Here is a 17,168-nt window from a genome sequence, read left to right on the forward strand (position 1 = left end):
AAATGCCCTGAGCTGGAGCGGGCCCCCGAGCTGCTGCAGCAGCCGTGAACATTAGCAAACGTTAGGCTCCGAGAGAAATGCCACCGCGGAAGGTAAGGCCTGGATCGTAGCGCGGCCTCCACAGCAGAGCCACGGCCGTGTCTTGGATGGAATCCATCTCCACTGCAGATCGTCACGAGGTGAGCAGAACACGGCCAGGAGCCTGGTGGGAGAGGGCAGCATTACTCCTCGCAGGCCACCGCTCCCTGGGTCTACGTCACCCCCGGCTCGAGCGTGCGGGGGGGGGGGGCTCCCGCTCCCACAGCCTCCCCCCTTCACCTCTCCTCCTTCCCCTCCATCTGCCCCCTCCCGCCCCTTCTCCTCTGCAGTCACCCACCCCCCCGTGAAAGATTTCTGGAGTCAAATTGGGATTTCCATTCTCAGACTCGACTTAGTGCAACTAACTACGGCCCACGGAGAGTAGTAATTGGGGTGAGAAAGTGGAGTTTGAAAAACAAAAATTAAAGTGGAACTTTTCAAGGATAAAAATAAAAAACAACAGGGATTTTTAAATTGCCAGACAGCAGAATCTTGTTCTGAAGTCTTTCCAGTGGGACCCCATCTTGATTCCGGACTTCATCTGCAGATACCCTGTGTCTGAATACCCCCGGCACCTTTATCAGGAAGTTAGGTGAAACGCACACCCTAAGCGGCTTGTAAACCACGCGCGGCTGGGACCACCGGAAGGATACCCGCCTGTGAATCTGGATTCCAGGCTTAGGGCTCAGGTGCCCGAGCCGGCTGAACATGCATTCCCGGCACGCTTGCACGTATGGATGCGTGCCTGTGTGTGTATCCGTGTGTGCGCGTAAACAGCTTCCCGTAACTGGATCTGCGGCAGCGCTAGTCCTTGGGAATAAGGGGCGACAACTAGCCGCTGGGATCGGGATTCAGTGCTATTAGGGGAAGAATTATCAGTGTCTGAGTCATCGCGAGCCTCCAGACTTTCCCCGCAGTGTGGCAGAACTTTGTGCTGATGAGACAATAGTGGAGCGTGTGCGTTTCCTACAGGGCAGACCATTCCGGGGCTGGGGGAAGCCTCGGGCCTGCGCCGGGCCGCTGCGGCCCGGTCCCCTCCCCGCGCCGCGCAACCCCCGGAGCCCGGCCGGCGCCGGGGTCCCCGCGGGGCGGGCGCGTCCGGGGCGCGCGCGGGCGGCGCGGGGAGGGGGCCGGGCGCGTGGTGGGCCCCGCGTGCCCTCGCGCGTCCCCCGCGCCCGGGCGCAGCTGGCGCGGTCGGTCTAGTGCAGCGCTCGGCTCCGCGCCTCGGGCGCTCGGCTTCACCTTCAGAGGCGCGGGGCGTGCGCGTCCTCCTCCCCGGGCCGCCCGCCTCCCCGCCAAGGTAGGGGCCGGGGTGTAGGCGCGGCGGGGCCCGCGGGAGGGCGGGGGTCGCTGGGACCAGGCCTCGACGTGTGGGGGACCCGGCGTGCGCCGCGGGGGTCGGGGCTCCGGGAAAGGACTCCGGGGCGCGGGGAGGGCGGTTCGCTTTCCCGGTGGCTAGTTGCTCCGCTCCGCAATTCCGGGAGAGGGAAGATGCAACTTCGGGCGGCCCAGCGAGCACCCAGGAGGTGGCTTTTACCGCAGTGGAGGGGCGGGGTGGGAGCGCGGAGGAGGCTCCGGCTTTGTACACTTCGTCAAAGGCGACGCGGGAGGAGGGGAGCTCGGATGCGCTCTCCATCCATTAGGAGACAAAGAGCAAATTGCCTTACTTTAAAGTAAAACGCTCCGGCTAATGAAGGTGGGTGCTGGGGCCTCGGGGCCCGAGGAGCCGCTTCAGTTATTAAGGGTTTGGTGGATGGGGTCGATGCCAGTGGGCACCGAGCGCTGCTGCCTCGGGGACGTGCTTGCGGGGAGGGGCGTTGTTTCCCCCCTCCCCTGGCTGCGTGCCCATCAGCTGGGAGCGCATAAGTGACCCTAACATTAAAGAAGTGAGAGCCCGGAAGGGAAGTTAGGGCCGGAGTGGGGTTGGGGACGAGGGTTCTCGCAGTGACTGAGGCGGGGTGGGGAGACGGGGTCTGCGTGGCAGGGGCTCCTCGGAGATGCACCCAGCCTGGCGTGGCGGGGGGCGGAGGAGGTATTGATCGCGCTGTATACCCGCGTATATACTAGAAAAGAATACTTGGGGTGTGTGTTTGGGGGTGGTGGTGGTGGTGGAGAAGCGCCTCGTCTGCCATTTCCAGGGGGAGCTAACCTACTGGAGTGTTAAGATCAGTATTTAGATCGAACCGCCTCGTCGAGTTTTAAAGAAACTTTGTATGAATAAGTTTGTTAAAAGACAGCCGAGTTGGGCATTTAAAACAGTGGTTCATGAAGGAAGGTTGGTGTGCGGTGACAATCAGCCGTGGTGGGCTGGGGAGCCGGTGGAGCTTTGCTATTAGGGACCCGAGAGACCGAGCCTTGGATCCGAAAAATGTGGGTCTGTAAGTCAGCCTCGCTTATTATCAGCGTTAATAAGCTCCCCGCAGCAGACCGGGATGTGACCAGGGGCTTCTGGGGTTGTGTGTCTGTGTTTTACTCATTCCGCTGGGCTTACTGATAAAGAATTACTTGGTCTCCGGGTGTGCAAAGATCAACTTGCTCAGCCCTCTTTTAAAATATATTCATTCTGTGCCTTATTTAATCCAGATGCACAGAAAGCCATTTGCTGCTTCATTGTTGGTTTACATTTTTTGAAAAGGCGACTGGTGTAACCTGTGGAATTTGAAATGCAAATAAAAGCCTGTGGGAGTCGAGGCAGAACAAATCAGCGTTTATAAAGTGGAAAAGATTTAATGTCTTTGAGATCATTGCGGAGGAAAAAAACTGGAGAGGGGGAGTGATTTTTCAGGGAGTGAATTGTGACGTCAGGTCTTTTTGGAAAAGATGTTATTTTTAAGGTCTGAAACCCGGGTATGTAAAGTGCTTACAGGAAAAACAGATTACAAGATTAACATCTGTTAACATGATCGTTTATCTCCAGCCAAAAATAGGTCAGTTCTTTCTTAAGGAAACACGATTGCTGGTGCATGCTTAAATAATAAAATTAAAATAATGAGTTCATAAATTAGGACCAGCGTTTGTTCTAATCTGACCTGTGAAGAACATTTTTTAATTTCGAGATCAATGAAAGGTCAGAGTCCCTTTTGGGTGTTGAGAACAGCTTCACCCTGCGTCCATCCCCTCCCGGATGACCCCCTCCTTTTCACCGCGCTCTCCCTGTCCTCCCCCACCCCGATTGCTAATTTCCCCTTTCATCCATTGAGGAAGTACAAAATATATTTAAACGGATATTGTCTGACGCCCCCCCTCGTTAACGAAGGCAAACTCTCTCTCGGCGCAGATGGCTAACTTTCAGACCTCTGCTGTTGTTTTACCAATAAATGAAACGGTAGGGAAGGGGAAAAAAAGGAAACAGCCTTGCGAAGTCTCCCTGCCCCCTGGGTGTGAGTGACGGCTCTCCCGGCCAATCCGCAGCGGCTTTCTCCATCCCGGAGGTAATTTGGGGTGTGAGTGTGTACGCGCGCGCGCGTGCATGCGCCCATGTGTCTGCACACTGTTAAATCCGACCAGCCCCACGCGTCCTCAGGCTCCTGATTTGCACAGTTGAGAGCTGTAGACGTGGACACGCTTTTTTCTGAGTCTTTGAAGCTAGGTGGGCACGCGGCAGTCCAAATGGAGACCCTCCATCCTCCGAGTGTCCCCCCGTAAAGAATGGGCGTAAGAAGTGCTTTCGGATTCCAGTCGAAACCTGCAGACGGGGAAGAAAAGGAGTGATGCGATTGTGCTTCTCAGAGACTGGGGAATCGAAATGTGTGGTTCCTTCCGTCACGTTCCCACGCGGCAGGCGCGCCCTGCGCTCTTGGGGTCGGAGGGAGGGAGCCCACTCGCCGGGCGCTAAGCGTAGCCAGGTCGAGGATTGTTGAAACTGGTGTTAACTGTAAAAGTGAAGGGCAGCGTGGACCTTCCAACTTCACATTTTATTTTCTCACTGGCAGTTGATCCTTAGTCCATGGCGAAGGCTAGAATGTGACCTGCTTATGGTCAGAGTTCTGCTGCCCACCCGACTTATGAATGCGAAGGGCTGGCCGTGGCTCCCGCGCACAATGGGCACATTCACGGGCGGAGCGCGTCACGGGCCGCCACACGTTTCCTACGGGTTTAACCCGGCACCAACTTCCCTAGGAATACTGGTAGTGTTGTGTGTGGACACATGCTACTAGCCATGTAGCATCTCTGTTCCGTATTGGAGTGGCTGTGCTGCTTCGCTCTGGGATGGATGGTAATGCTGTAGGGAACGGGTTAAGGACCCACATGTGTCCCCTGCTTCCCCGAGACCCCTGGGAGGCACCCTGCTACCCGACCTGGTCCACGCACGGTGTGTCCGGCTGCAGAGCCGCGCGGAGGTCTGCCGGAGGGTCCACGGGCGACCCCGGGCGACCTTCGTCCTCTCCCATCAAGATCCTAACTCGGTTACAAGGTGGTGTCCAGAGCCCCGCGCCTCCCGCCCGGGCCATTTCCGCCCCCTAAATCCGAGTACGACTCGATTCTCTTCCCCCCGCCCCCCAATCTCTGTGAGCTCGCGGATTGAGGAATGGGCAGAAGGGGGAGGCGTCGCTAGATTAAATCATTCCTATTTCTGTTTCTCCCGCTGGTGCGGCGCTGGGCCTGGGGCGCCTGGGGAGGCGGGGGCCCGGCGGGGGCGGGGGCATTTACCTGCCCGCCCCGGGGGCGGCGGCCTCTCGCGGCCCGGCTAACTGGGGGAGGGCCGTGGGCGGGGCGGGCGGGGCGGGGAGGTGGGGGAGGGCCCGGCCCGCCCCCTCCCCCCGGCGCCCGCCCCCCGCCCCCGTCATGTGGAGCGGACGTCACACGCCTGCACTGTAACCCAAGAAGTGAAAGAGACGGGGACCCACGGCCCAACTTCGCACCGTAACAAAGGCGGGGGTCCGTGCGGGCCGGAGAGGGTCTAACTGGGGAGGGATCGGGCCGGCGGGAGGGGGCGGGGATGAGGTTGGGGGTGGGGAGTGCAGGGCCCGGGGCTGCCTTGGGGCGGGAGACTGGGGGGCTCGGCCGGGGGGTGAGGGCCTGGTCTGGGGCGGGGTCGGCGCGGGGCGGGGGAGTTCGGGCCGGGCCGGGCCGGGCCGGGCCGGGCCGGGGGGCGGGCTGCGCTGGGCCCCGGCTGGGGCGGGGGTGTGCGCGGCGGCGCGGACCGCGCTCCGGGGGCCGAGGCGCGGCGGAGGCCAGGTAATTGGTTTCTATTTTAAACTTCACTTTGTCCTGGCGGAGGTGGGGCGGTGGGAGAGGCGTGGCCCCCGGGCGATTACATAAGTGTTCATACCTGACCTGGTGCCGGGCCGCGGGCAGCGCGCGGATTTGTGCGCGAGGGGCTGGTGGGCACCGGGCCTGGGCGTCCCCGTGTGGGGCGTCCGCGCGTGGAGTTGCTGCGTCCTGCTCGTGGGACCTGGTGCGTGTCGGCCGTGGGGACCCCGCGTGCCCTCTGGGCTGCGGCTGGAAGCCCCGGGGTGTCCGTGGTTGGGGGCCAGGCCTGCCGGCGGGGTCCACCGCGTAACAAAGGGCAGGGCTGCGGGACCCTGGGCCGCGCACCGCGCCGACCTAACGGCAGGTCGCAAAAGTCTTCATTAAACGTGCAACAGACCTGCATTTCCCCCATGAACCTGCCCGTAGGTCTCCAGTCTTGATTAAAGATGACTTAAACATTGAGGTGCTCCCACCCCGTGGCGGTGTGATAAATACCATTAAAGGTCTGACCGGAGGAGAAGCAAGGGTGGTTATTCCCCCAACAGGATCTTCGCCAGATTATTTTTCGTGCCTTCCTGTTAGTATGATCGGAGTATTTTGGTTTAGGAATGTAAGTGCTACTTTAAGGAACTAGGCATGCATGCTATTCGGTAGGATCTTTCTACTGCCGCGCAAAAAAAAAGAGCTCGTTTTATCATTTGTTTGTTCCTCCTTCATTTTCTCTTGCATTCTTTGATTGTGGCGTCAAAATAGCTGTGTTATTTATATTGACACAGACTGGCCGGAATTAACTATCCCACATACCACTGCCGCGCAGTTTCCCCGCCTGTGTGCGAAATTGGAGGGTGCGGAGCTGGCCGGCCGTGCCTGGGTCTGGGAGTTCGGGTCTTGGAGAAGGACAGACAGTTTCACGAGAGCAATTCCCATGCCGTCTTGAATGGACCCTGGGAGACCCTGAGCTCTGAGCGAGACTCCAGTATTTTGGTAATGGAATTAGAATTTTGATGTGTTAAGATACAAGTATATTATGTCTGGTATTTTTCTTAGTTCATTAGTAAGGCTTTATTTTGTTAAATTTGCTAATTTGAATAAAATGAAACGTTTAGAGCACATTAACATTCTAAAAAAATAACAAGCCCCAGGGATGCGCCAGAAAGCTCACTGAGAAGAATGCGAACGTCTGTAAAATGAAACAGAACAGCCAAGGAGCATAGTTGATAGGCGCAGGATTCAGCAGTGGAAAAAGAGAGAGGAGTTTTGCTTCGTTTCATTTCCGAAAGCTTTTGTTGTCAGCGTAATCTTTCCAAATGGCTTAGTATACTGAAACTTGCTCCATCAAGGACTTTTAACTTTTGGACGTGTAACTGATACTAGTCAGTGATGATTTGAGAATAGTTTTCATCACTGGTCTTAATCCCATTGTTATTTGTAGAGGACCTTTAAAGTTGACTGACTCATTTAGAGACTAAAGTTTCCTTGGGGCTCCGAAGTCCCCACATTTCTAACTTGATGAGACATCTCAGAGACCAACGCAGAGTGAATAGAATGGGAGATGTCTGTGAAAACAGGTCGATGCTGAAATCACCTTGTCTCCACTTCCGTGAATTAAACTTTAACTTCATTTACCTTACTTGCTCCTACGTGGAGATATTTGAGTCTTACAGGTGGAGCGTTCAATGGGGAGATTAAGTTTAGCAACAATTATGTGAAAAAGAAAAGGAGACTTTAAAGAAGAACTCAAAGTGGGGTCAACTCGAACAGATGGTTTTCAGCGTTACTAAACAGGGAAAAATGATAATGTGACCTAGGAATTTAAGTAGAGTTTAGTCATGGATAGTTCTTGAAAAACCAGTGCTCAGTTTATGGGGTTGCTGTGGAGTTTTATTTATTCCTTTTCCAGGATACGTATTGGTCTTATTCATAATTTACCAGAAGGACTCTTATAAAGAATTTTGTGGGAGTGGCTCTAAGTCTGGCTGGAGATTGTGTTTAGAGTTTCAGCTGCATTATACCTTAATGGCATAGAAATAGGAAACTGAAATAGAAGCTGACTCTGTTCAGCGGGAAGGAGCTTGTCCAGACGTGTGTACTTTCCTTTCATAATAAATTTGTTTGCAGTGTGCAAGAGACTGCACTCTTTTGGTTTTTATTCCATGTTCGACATTGCTTTCAGTTATATCATTAAAAGTGGTATTTTACTTATAATGTAACTGAATAAAGCAACTCTGTTGTGCAGGAAACAAATAACTTTTTCATTGGCGTTTGATGGCCAAATTTAGCTGGAGACAGCTAACCTTTCTCGGTGATAGGCATAGATTTCAGCTGAAGGCATAGAGCTAATGGTAGAAAGCAGAAGAAAGTGCAATGTATTTGATCAGATATCTGCAGTTATAAATATTTGAACGTAACATTCCTTCTTCAAAAGCAGACATCTTACATGCTGTAAATGTTTATACCTTTTAGCACTTGGATGGACTTATTCTGACACAGTCAATTCTTTCAAAAAATGCATCTCTTTGCTGCCCTAACCCCTCCCCCTCAAAAGCTCTAGAGGCCGTGGGGAAAGTTCCATTAACTCTCTTCTTACTGAACGCCGTCCAGAGGACACTAGTGGGCCTGTGTGCTGCATTGCCCTGGCCCCGCTGCCTGTGTCCCCCTCGCTGTACTTACACCGGCAGAACTGGCACCCAGCACGTGGACCTGCCTTGGCTTGCTTAGCGCTGGGCACCTTTGATCTTGTCTTCCGGAATTATTAATGTCTAAACAGGAAGAATTCATTGCATCACTGTCTTTAGCTCCCAGACCCTTATGCTCTTGGTAGGAAGCCTCATCTCCTTTGGGTTTGCATTTTTCAATGAATAGCGCCGTGTCAGGAGTGGATTTGTTCTGAAGTCTGATCAGGTGGTGTTTGGAATACATCTCCATGTGTGGTGGTGTAGAGGCAGGCTAGCGGGATGGAGCTTTGAGAAGGCAGATGTGAATGTGGAGTGTGGGTGTGCATCCCTGGGCTGCCATTCTGTCTGCTCTGGAGTTTGGGTACCAGCAATTTTTCGACTCTTGTTCTGCGCTGGGCTTGGTGCTAACTGGCGGCATGAGTCACACAGGTGACGGTGGCTCTCTTCTCCTTCTTGTCTTCTCCTTGGGGATGTCACCCCCAACCTTTTCCGTCTGATGACCAACAGTATGTTGGCAGCAGCCTGTTAGGGTTTGAATGTGCCTTGGGACCACAAGAGTGACAGCATTTTTTAGATTCATGCCTTCGCTGCCATCCTCTCTGGACCCAGGAACAAGTGAATTGTGTGTGTGTGGGGGGGGCGGTAGGGAGGTGGGACATTTCTCTTTGATGGAGGGGTGACCTCTGCCCTGAGGGAGCTGAGATCCCACCCTACCTCTCTCACCAGAGGGGGGAGTGACTTATGGGAGGGCATATCCTCTTCATCCTCTGACTCTAGCTATGAATACCTGACAGTTTTCAGAAATTTCGACAAATTGTCACGAGCCCATTTTAAGAAAGGGGTCACATCAAATGTTTATTTAAGAAGAATTTCTTAATACAACAAACCTTATGGGAAAAATAAAGAAAAACTTTCACTATAAGTTTAAAATGTCTCATCCAGTTCTTTTAAAAGCATCTTTATTTTAAAATTAATTTTCTTCAAGAGAGGACTGTTTGAGGGTTATGACTTAAATAGTCGTAGGGAGGATACATATATAGGCACTGTAAATGCATTGCTTGTATTTGAAATTTACACTATCTGCTAAGGTACATCAAGTATATTTCAGACGCACTGGTAACAATTAGCAGTTGCAACTGTCTGTTTTGTGTATTCTTTATCCCTTGCGTCTGGCTACACGTGATTTGAACAGCTGAAGCTTTTCTTTCCAAAGCTAGTGCTGGTTGGAATATTTATGTCCGGAATGAAATGTTTTCCAGTAGCATACATCGGAATCGTAACGAAGTATAATTCTGTGGCTTTCAATATCCCTTAAAAGTAGTTTCCCGAAAAAGAGTTGGCATGTAGTCTTCAGTGCCAATGGTACTGAAAGTTACAAAGCGGAAATCATTAGAAACACAACTATTTTTAGAACCCAAACATGTAAATATGTGTAAAATGATGAGTAAAACACCACACCGGTGAGTCGAAAAGATAAACTTAAAAAGCAGCTCCCTTGGGTTTAGATACGTTTTGCAAATATATTTCAAATATACGTTTTACAAACATATTTTACAAGTATATTTCAACTGTGTGTTCATTCGGTAGATTTTCTTTCTTTTTCTCTCTGTTCTTTTGTTGTTGGTGGTGATGCTTTGCTGTCAGGAATGTAATCAAGTCATCGCATTCCAAAAACTGACTTTAAGAGACATGTATTGTATGTGATCGTGAGGTTCAGACACCTCCTCAATGGAGTGTTGAAAGTCGGTTGAGATATTAATGTATTTTATTTTCAAGACTAAAGTAAGCTGGTGTTTTATTCCTTCAAAAGCAGGTAGGCTTGTCTCTCACCGTTTCTGGCACCCGGAGGACCGCTGTTGTCAGCTCAGCCCTCGGGTGCAGCTGTCTTGTTACTTCTTGCTCATTTAGGGTATGGGGAGCTAGGCTAACTTGTGGTGTTAGCTTTCAGGATGTAGTTGAAGGGAGACTCTGAAAAACTGAGGTTCTCTGGTAAAACTCTAGTTTTTTTCTTAGGCTCTAAGAATTAAAGAAAAAGCTTTTTTCGGCATTATTTGGTCTCACTTGAAAAACCCTCCCCTCTTCACCTCCTCCCATGTGAAAAGAAAGGATATTTGTTTAGGAATTTTTGTCCTTTGTCTCAGAAAAGGGCAGCATGCGCCCGTGTTTGCCATATGGCACTGTTTAACCTATGTTGCTCGGGCTGACTTGGGCTGCATGAGGTACTGATTCATTTCAGCATTCCAGAATGTTCTTCGAAAGTGAGGGCAGTGAAGGATGCAACCAGAGATGTGCCGAGAGGCTGTTCCTGTCTCTAGCAGCTTCTCATTCTGTTGATATTTGAGGGCTATGAGCAAGTGTCACTTTTTTTTCCTGAAATAATTTTTGTGGAAAAGAGTTTGACATTAAATGTTGGCTGACTGTGTTGGTTCAGGAAGACACACAGCCCAAAGTGAGCAGTTAAAACTTCTGCTGGTTGTAAATAGGCAGAAAGTTGGGCTAGTGAGACAGGACTTCCCCTGTTTCGTTCCTGATTATTCTGGTGACTTTAACCTAGAGCTAAAAAAAAATGTGTTGTTTTTTTTTTTTTCCCCTTAAAGAATTAGCTATTCTTTTTTAAATGGATGGATGAACCAATGGACAGATGGGTGATCCTGTTCTATAATTTAAACTTTTGTGGTGCTGTTTGGGATTATCTAGATGTTTTCACCTTGTTTAGTTTACACGTGTTATTTTGAATTTTCAGATAGATGTGGATTTAATCACAAGGGTAGCTCCTCTGTTAGATGCCACGTCTCAGGAAGCTGTGGACGTGGAGAATCAAGATTTCTGCCTCCATTTTTAAGGTCCCGTATGGCTGTGGGGTTGCCCACCAAAGCTCACGTGTGTCCAGACAGTCTCCTGCTGAATCTGTCTCATTCGTTTTAACCATACTGTGTTTCCTGTTTTAAGGAGAGGAGTAAACACATTTATACTCATTCATGTGTGTTGCCTGTAAAGCGTATGTGGGCATATGTGGATGGGAAGGTACCTCTCAGAGAATCTGAGTGGTGTGAATGAAGGCTGCTTTGGGTGACATCATGTATATTGACACCGTCAGTGACCCGGGGCGATTTTTGTGCCAGTTGGAGAAAATCATTCACATTGATAACCATAGTCCCACCAGATGGAGATTCATCATACCAGAGCTTTTTGTGTCTTTAGCATGACCGTTAGCAAAACGGTGATAATTTGTTCCTTTGAGTAACGCCACGCGTAATTTAAATTAGTGTTACTGTGATGACCCAGCCACGTGCTCAGATGGCTTCCTTAGTTCAGACGTGGCTTTTTACGTTTTAAAACAAGAGGCAAGGACGATGATCTCATTTCTAAAGCCAACTTGAAAAACACAACTATGAGTAAATAACTGAATTCCTGATGTAAGAATGCTTGCCATAGCAACGTAAACTTGGGACAGTTCTGCAGAGTCATGGGATTAGTGGTTTAGTGGTAGGATTAAAATTGGCCTCAGTAAATTACCCTGGTGACAGAAAAGCAGAATCTGTTCAGGGTTTTACAGGAAGATTGGCTTATCAGTTATTTTCTAGGTTGATGAAAGATTATGGGCTGCTTAAAATTTGAACTTTACAAAGGAAGGTTAATTTTCCTAATAGCTACACGTTTTCAAGTATCTGTAGGGATTGGTTAAAAAAAGAGGTTACAGCAGTTAGAATTTGGGATTTTTTGTGCGTGTGGGCGTCCATTGACCATCCGTGTTCATTTAGCTACAGACGTTCAGAGGGCAGTTGAGAGTGTGCATTTCAGCCAGCGGTTAAATTAGGTCTTTCCAGTGTCCATGGAAATAGTAGACTATTCTGGAAAGTGCATTAGATCTTTGGGGCCACAAAGGCACCATTTAGACGCTTACTGAGCTGTACCTTCGTGGCCCGAGCAGGTTACGGGGGTGCATCGCTCCAGAGTAGGGTTTTCATGTCTGTCGGGAGTTTTCAATTGATACTACAGGATGACCATGAAGGGAAAAATTCACTTTGCTGGTTATTTACCTTTCTTTGTACGTTTATGTTATTTCTATTTGGACTTGTTTAAAAAGGCTCATACTGAGAGTTATATGTGTGTTATTTGCAGCTGACTTAGAGATGATTTGGGGGTGAATCTGGGCATTTTACAGCTACTGAACGGCAGAAGGACTTAGTGATTCGCTGAGGCCACAGTGATGGAGCTGAGCTCAAACCCAGGTTTCCTGAGTCACAGTCTGGTCTCTTCCTGGTACCCCGTGCTGAGCGCACAGAAGAAAGTGCGGTCGCAGTCTGAGGTCAAGAGGAGCTTGTTGAGAAGGTGCAGGGCTGATGGAGCTCTGCGAATGTAGACCCAGCAAAGTGGTGGGTTATTTAGGACAGGAGGGAGAGGGCTCCACTTCAGTTTCACTTTCTGATGCTTAAATCTGTCTCCAGAGAGAAGAAAAAATGTTGACTAAATTTTTGCAGCTCTCCATGGGGATATCGTGTTAGTGGGAGAACTGGATAAACCATCCTACTTCAAGGCCACCCAGCATCACCGAACTCAGACTGGGAGGAAACGGGGAAGCCCCGTCGTCACCCAAGACCTGGCAGCTGTGGGCACCCGTTCCCAGCTCAGCACGGGGCCCAGGTACAGATTTTCTTGGGAAACCCAATGGTAACACCCTACTCTCATCACTTTTTATAAGAGAGTAAATATAGAAAGCAAATCACCAGCAGGGGATAGAAAGTCCTGGAAGAAAAGAGCCAGCAAAGCATGCAGGGAAAGGGGTCCTCGAGGACCAGCGGTGGCTGAGATAGACCCGCAGTCTCTGGTGGGCCTCCTGTCTGAGGCCGCGGCAGAGGTGAAGCGCACGCTGGTGCAGAGCAGGGCACGTGCAGGGCCAGGCTCTCATCGCGATGGAGTGGGTAACTGCCAGGTGGGCTGGGGAGAGCCACAGGGGAGACCAGAGCAGGTGGGCACCTTCCCTTGTGCACATCTTTGGTGCAGGTGGACAAGATGGCAAGGAAGAGGAAGACAGGTGGGGGAGAGGGGCAAGCCGACCTCGGTGAGACCACACTTCCCTTTTCCCTGTTGGCGATGGCAGCTCAGACAGGTGATCACGGCACCCATGGGACGGGCCGGCGGGGTCTTGCTCTGCTCCTGGATGCTGTATAGGGGATCCGTTCCCTCTGCCTGCTCCGGCAAATTTGGGAGCTGGGCCAGGGTGCAGTGAATTTGTCTTCATCGTGCAAGAGCCGCTTAGAAAACCTGTCTCCTTTGCGTTCTCCACGTGGGCAAACATAGCCAACATTCTAGGTTTTCTCTTCAGGGGAAAAACCAGTAAATGAGACCCAGATTTTGCATCTTGTTTTCCATTCTCTGAAGAAGTTAGTGCTGAGTACTTCTTCATTATTTTCCTGACACTATGCCCTAGGTAGTTTGCTACCTTTCTAGACATTTCTCAAAATACGTAACGGCCCATGTAAACTCGGGTTGTAGAGGTTTATTTAATCGGTGTATGGACATCACCCTGTGTTCCCTTCTGTGAGGATTTTGGCAGAGGCTTGTGGGAGAATCTGGTGATTGAAATCCTGTTATTCGTCTGTTGGTAGGAAGAGTTTGCTTGTTTATCCCCATTCCATAAAGGGTGTGAGGTACACACTTGAGGTCTACATTAAACACAGAGTAAAACTTAAACAAAAGTCAAGAACAAGGAAATGGGATCATAGGTCCTGACAAGGGGAAAATAGGATTCCATATCCAGATCGTTGTGTTCCCTCCGGTGGGTATACTTGGACCAAAATTTATAATCTGAGCTCTCTGGTCACTAAAACAAGAGTGAAACAGGGCCATTTATATGTCGAATTGACAATACAGGCAAAACTCACCGGTTCTGTGAAAGAGAAGCCTTTTCTAGCCTGGAACCCTAAAGGAGACTGCTCACGTTGATTTGTGTGTGGACCTCGTTCACAGGCCACGTGTTTTCATGTAGACGGTCTTCAGTGATGCTCTTAGGGTGGGTCTGCGGTGGCTTTCCAAAGGTGGTTCCTTGGAGCTGCCCTGGCACAAGGAGCCGAGGGCATCAGAACACAGTACCCTGCACTGAGAGCTATTTTTTGAATCACCATGACAATATGATCCCAGGTATTGAGCATTAACAGGTTCTCGCTGTATTAGAAATTGAAGTTTTACTACCAAGGACTTATAGACGTGAATCAAATTGGGCGAATGCCTGAAAAACCAGCCCCCCCAAATAAATAGCTCATAAATGCTCTACCAAGGCTCATTTCCTTTCCACAAACATCCATCTCACACCCGCTGTGAGCAAGGCTCGCACATTCTGTGTGTATTTTGTTTAGTATTCATAACAGTTAGGAAGTCATTCTGGTCCCCTTCCCCCCACTTCCTTAACCACTGAGACTCTCGCGGGTAAGGAACTGGGGTTATCTGAGCAGAGCATCTTCTGGGCAGTCACCTTGAGTTTGACCTTCCTCATGCTGTTGAAGCCTAGAGACTTTGAGTCTTGGTCTGCGCCCTCCGGAGTTGTGTCACTGTGGAGATCATGTCGTGGAAGGCCAGTGTTCCTCTTCCCGGCCCCTCCCCCTTTCTAGGCGGCCGGGGTTACTGATGGATCCCCAGGAGGAGCTGGGAGCCAGTGTCAAGGGTGCCCTGAGCTGGGGCCGGCCACCTGAGTGTGTGGGCCCCCGCTCAGCACATGGCCATGTCTGCTGTGAAGGTGAGCGGAGGCTTCGAGTAATCAATCCATCAAGAAAGAGAGTGGGGCTTCCCTGGTGGCGCAGTGGTTGAGAGTCCGCCTGCCAATGCAGGGGACACGGGTTGGTGCCCCGGTCCGGGAAGATCCCACATGCCGCGGAGCGGCTGGGCCCGTGAGCCATGGCCGCTGAGCCTGCGCGTCCGGAGCCTGTGCTCCGCAACGGGAGAGGCCGCAGCAGTGAGAGGCCCGCGTACCGCAAAAATAAAAAATAAAAAAAAAAGGAAGAGGGTGGTCTGGGGATTTGAAGCAGGGAAACTCCTGCATCAGCATCCAGCCGTCCAGCCAGCTAGCGGGGCTTGGCCCACCTCAGCTGCCTTCTCTCCTGGTCGGCTTAGCGAGCCTGCACCAGAGCCCAGAGGGGCCTGAGCTTGGGAAACAGGGGTCTGTATTTGCAAATCTCTAGGGCAGGCGTCGGCAGCCTTTTTCTTCCTCCCTCCTTCCCTCCCTCCCTCCCTTCCTTCCTTTCTTTCTTTTTTAAAAATTTTATTAGAGTATAGTTGATGTACAGTGTTGTGTTAGTTTCAGGTGTATAGCAGAGTGAATCAGTTATACATATATATATATATATATCCACTCTTTTTTCTTTTTTTAGCTTCTTTTCCCATAGAGACCACTACAGAGTATTGAGTAGAGTTCCCTGTGCTGTACAGCAGGTTCTTATTAGTTATCTATTTTATACATGGTAGTGTGTATATGTCAGTCCCAATCTCCCAATTTATCCCTCCCCACTGGCAGCCTTTTTTTTGTAAAGGGCCAGATAATAAATATTTTGGGCTCTGTGGGCCAGAACCTCTTGTTAGAGCTAATTCACTCTGCCTTGTAGCAGTTATAGAAGCAGCCACAGACAGCACGTCAGTGAGGAAACAAGCTTCCTTTGTGGACACCGAAACTTGAATTTCATGTCATTTCATGTGTCGCAAAATACTGTTCTCCCTTTGATTTTTTTCCAGCTACTTAAGAATGTAAAAACCATCCTCAGCTCACCAGCCACACAAAAACAGGTGGCGGGCGGGCTGGCTTTGGCCTTGGGGCCGCCGTAGGCTGACCAGCACGTTAAGATAGTGCTGCCTGGTAAATAGAATGCTGCTGTCGTTTGCCATTTTCCAGTTACCCCATGGAAAATGGTTAAAGAAGTGGGTAAAATGAGTAATGTGTTTTATTTAACCCAGTAGGTCCAAAATGTTCCTTGAACACGTAGCTGACACAAAAGTTACTGCTGAGTTAGTCTTTGCTCTTTATTTCACACTAAGCTTCGGACATCTGGCGTGGATCTTACACTAGGGCTCAGCCCGATGTGGACTCGCCCCTTCAGCCCCCGTGGAGATGGCGCGGCTGCGGGGCTGGAGGTGCTGCCCGTGCAGGCGCCCCTGCCGTCAGCCAGGGCCTGCTGCTGAGGTCCATGAGGAACCTCCACTCCTCCAGTTCAGCTGTTTGTAGACAGGGACTCTAAGGGGAGATACGATACTTTGGAAATATCTCAGTCGAATCCGAGCAGCTTAATTAAGGGAGAAAAAGTTCTTTTTTACCACTCTCAAGCCAGGAGCCGGGGTCGGGGGGCGCTGGGCGCTGAAGGGAGGCTGGGGCCTGACGCCGCATTGTGTCTGTCCCTTGGCGAGTCCCTGGTAACTTGGCCCAGCATGCTGGGAATCAGGAGCCTTCCTGTCTCCCTCTTCCCTGCTGCCGAGCCCCGCCTCTGCTGTAGCATCCAGAAACTCAGAAGTGTTCATCCCGGCTTGCAGGTGTGTGGGAAGGAATTGTAGTAAGAGGCAGCCTCTGGCTTCCAATCCAACATCCAGTCGTGGTGCCTTTTGGCCAGTTCTGGAGCCGGTATGCCTTTACTTGTTCATCTGTGAAATGGGGTGAGATGCCGGCCTCCTCCGAGGGCCAGTTAAAGGACGATGTGCCTTGTACCCGAAAGAAAGGGAGCGGAAAGCAGACTAAATTACAAGTGAAGGTCACTTACCCGAGAATTTCAGAGCACGGAAGGGTGGCCCCAGTGTATTCTCTGTCACGTCTAGTGGTAGTACGTAAACGTATAAACTTTACCTCCAGCATAAAAAGCATTTGGTTCTTCCTACGTTTTGCACATTAAAAAAAAATCACCTGTTCATGTTACAAAGGAGGTGAGAATTGTGGTCTCATCCAGTTAGATCGAGGTGCCTCATATGGAGCGTATTAAGCCTTAAACCTGTTTTATCCTCATTTGCCACCTTTTTGCTTTGTTAGCCTCACAATATAAAAAGCAACTTTATAAAATAGAGAAACTGGTAACTTCGCTTGGGGGCTTAAAGTGTATCTGGAGTGAAAACCCTGGGCAGAGTTCATTGATTATTTTGTACATCGTTGTTGCAGTGATGGTAGGACACCAACAAAATGCTCTTTGTTGGAGGAACAGAATATTTTCCTGAGATTATGCTTTTGCAGGGCCTCTCCCTGCATTCTTCATGGAT

The 17,168-nt window shown here is 50.5% G+C and overlaps 1 protein-coding gene across 7 annotated transcripts in view; it reads left to right on the top strand.

Moving 5' to 3' along the window:
- Positions 1-1,229: 1,229 nt before the first annotated feature.
- The window catches only part of ZNF516 (zinc finger protein 516), a 164,791-nt gene continuing 148,852 nt past the window's right edge, over positions 1,230-17,168 (top strand). For 4 of the 7 annotated variants that reach the window (XM_049697661.1, XM_049697657.1, XM_049697662.1 and 1 more), the window contains exon 1: positions 4,835-4,956. The gene's annotated coding sequence lies outside the window, so the exon portion shown is untranslated. Of the gene's footprint in view, positions 1,379-1,638; positions 1,775-4,834; positions 4,957-5,175; positions 5,257-17,168 lie in introns of those variants that run through there. The other 3 variants (XM_049697658.1, XM_049697660.1, XM_049697659.1) reach the window with 3 other exon arrangements.

The sequence above is a fragment of the Orcinus orca genome, chromosome 15 (assembly GCF_937001465.1).
Source record: "Orcinus orca chromosome 15, mOrcOrc1.1, whole genome shotgun sequence".
Classification (NCBI taxonomy): Eukaryota; Metazoa; Chordata; class Mammalia; order Artiodactyla; family Delphinidae; genus Orcinus; species Orcinus orca.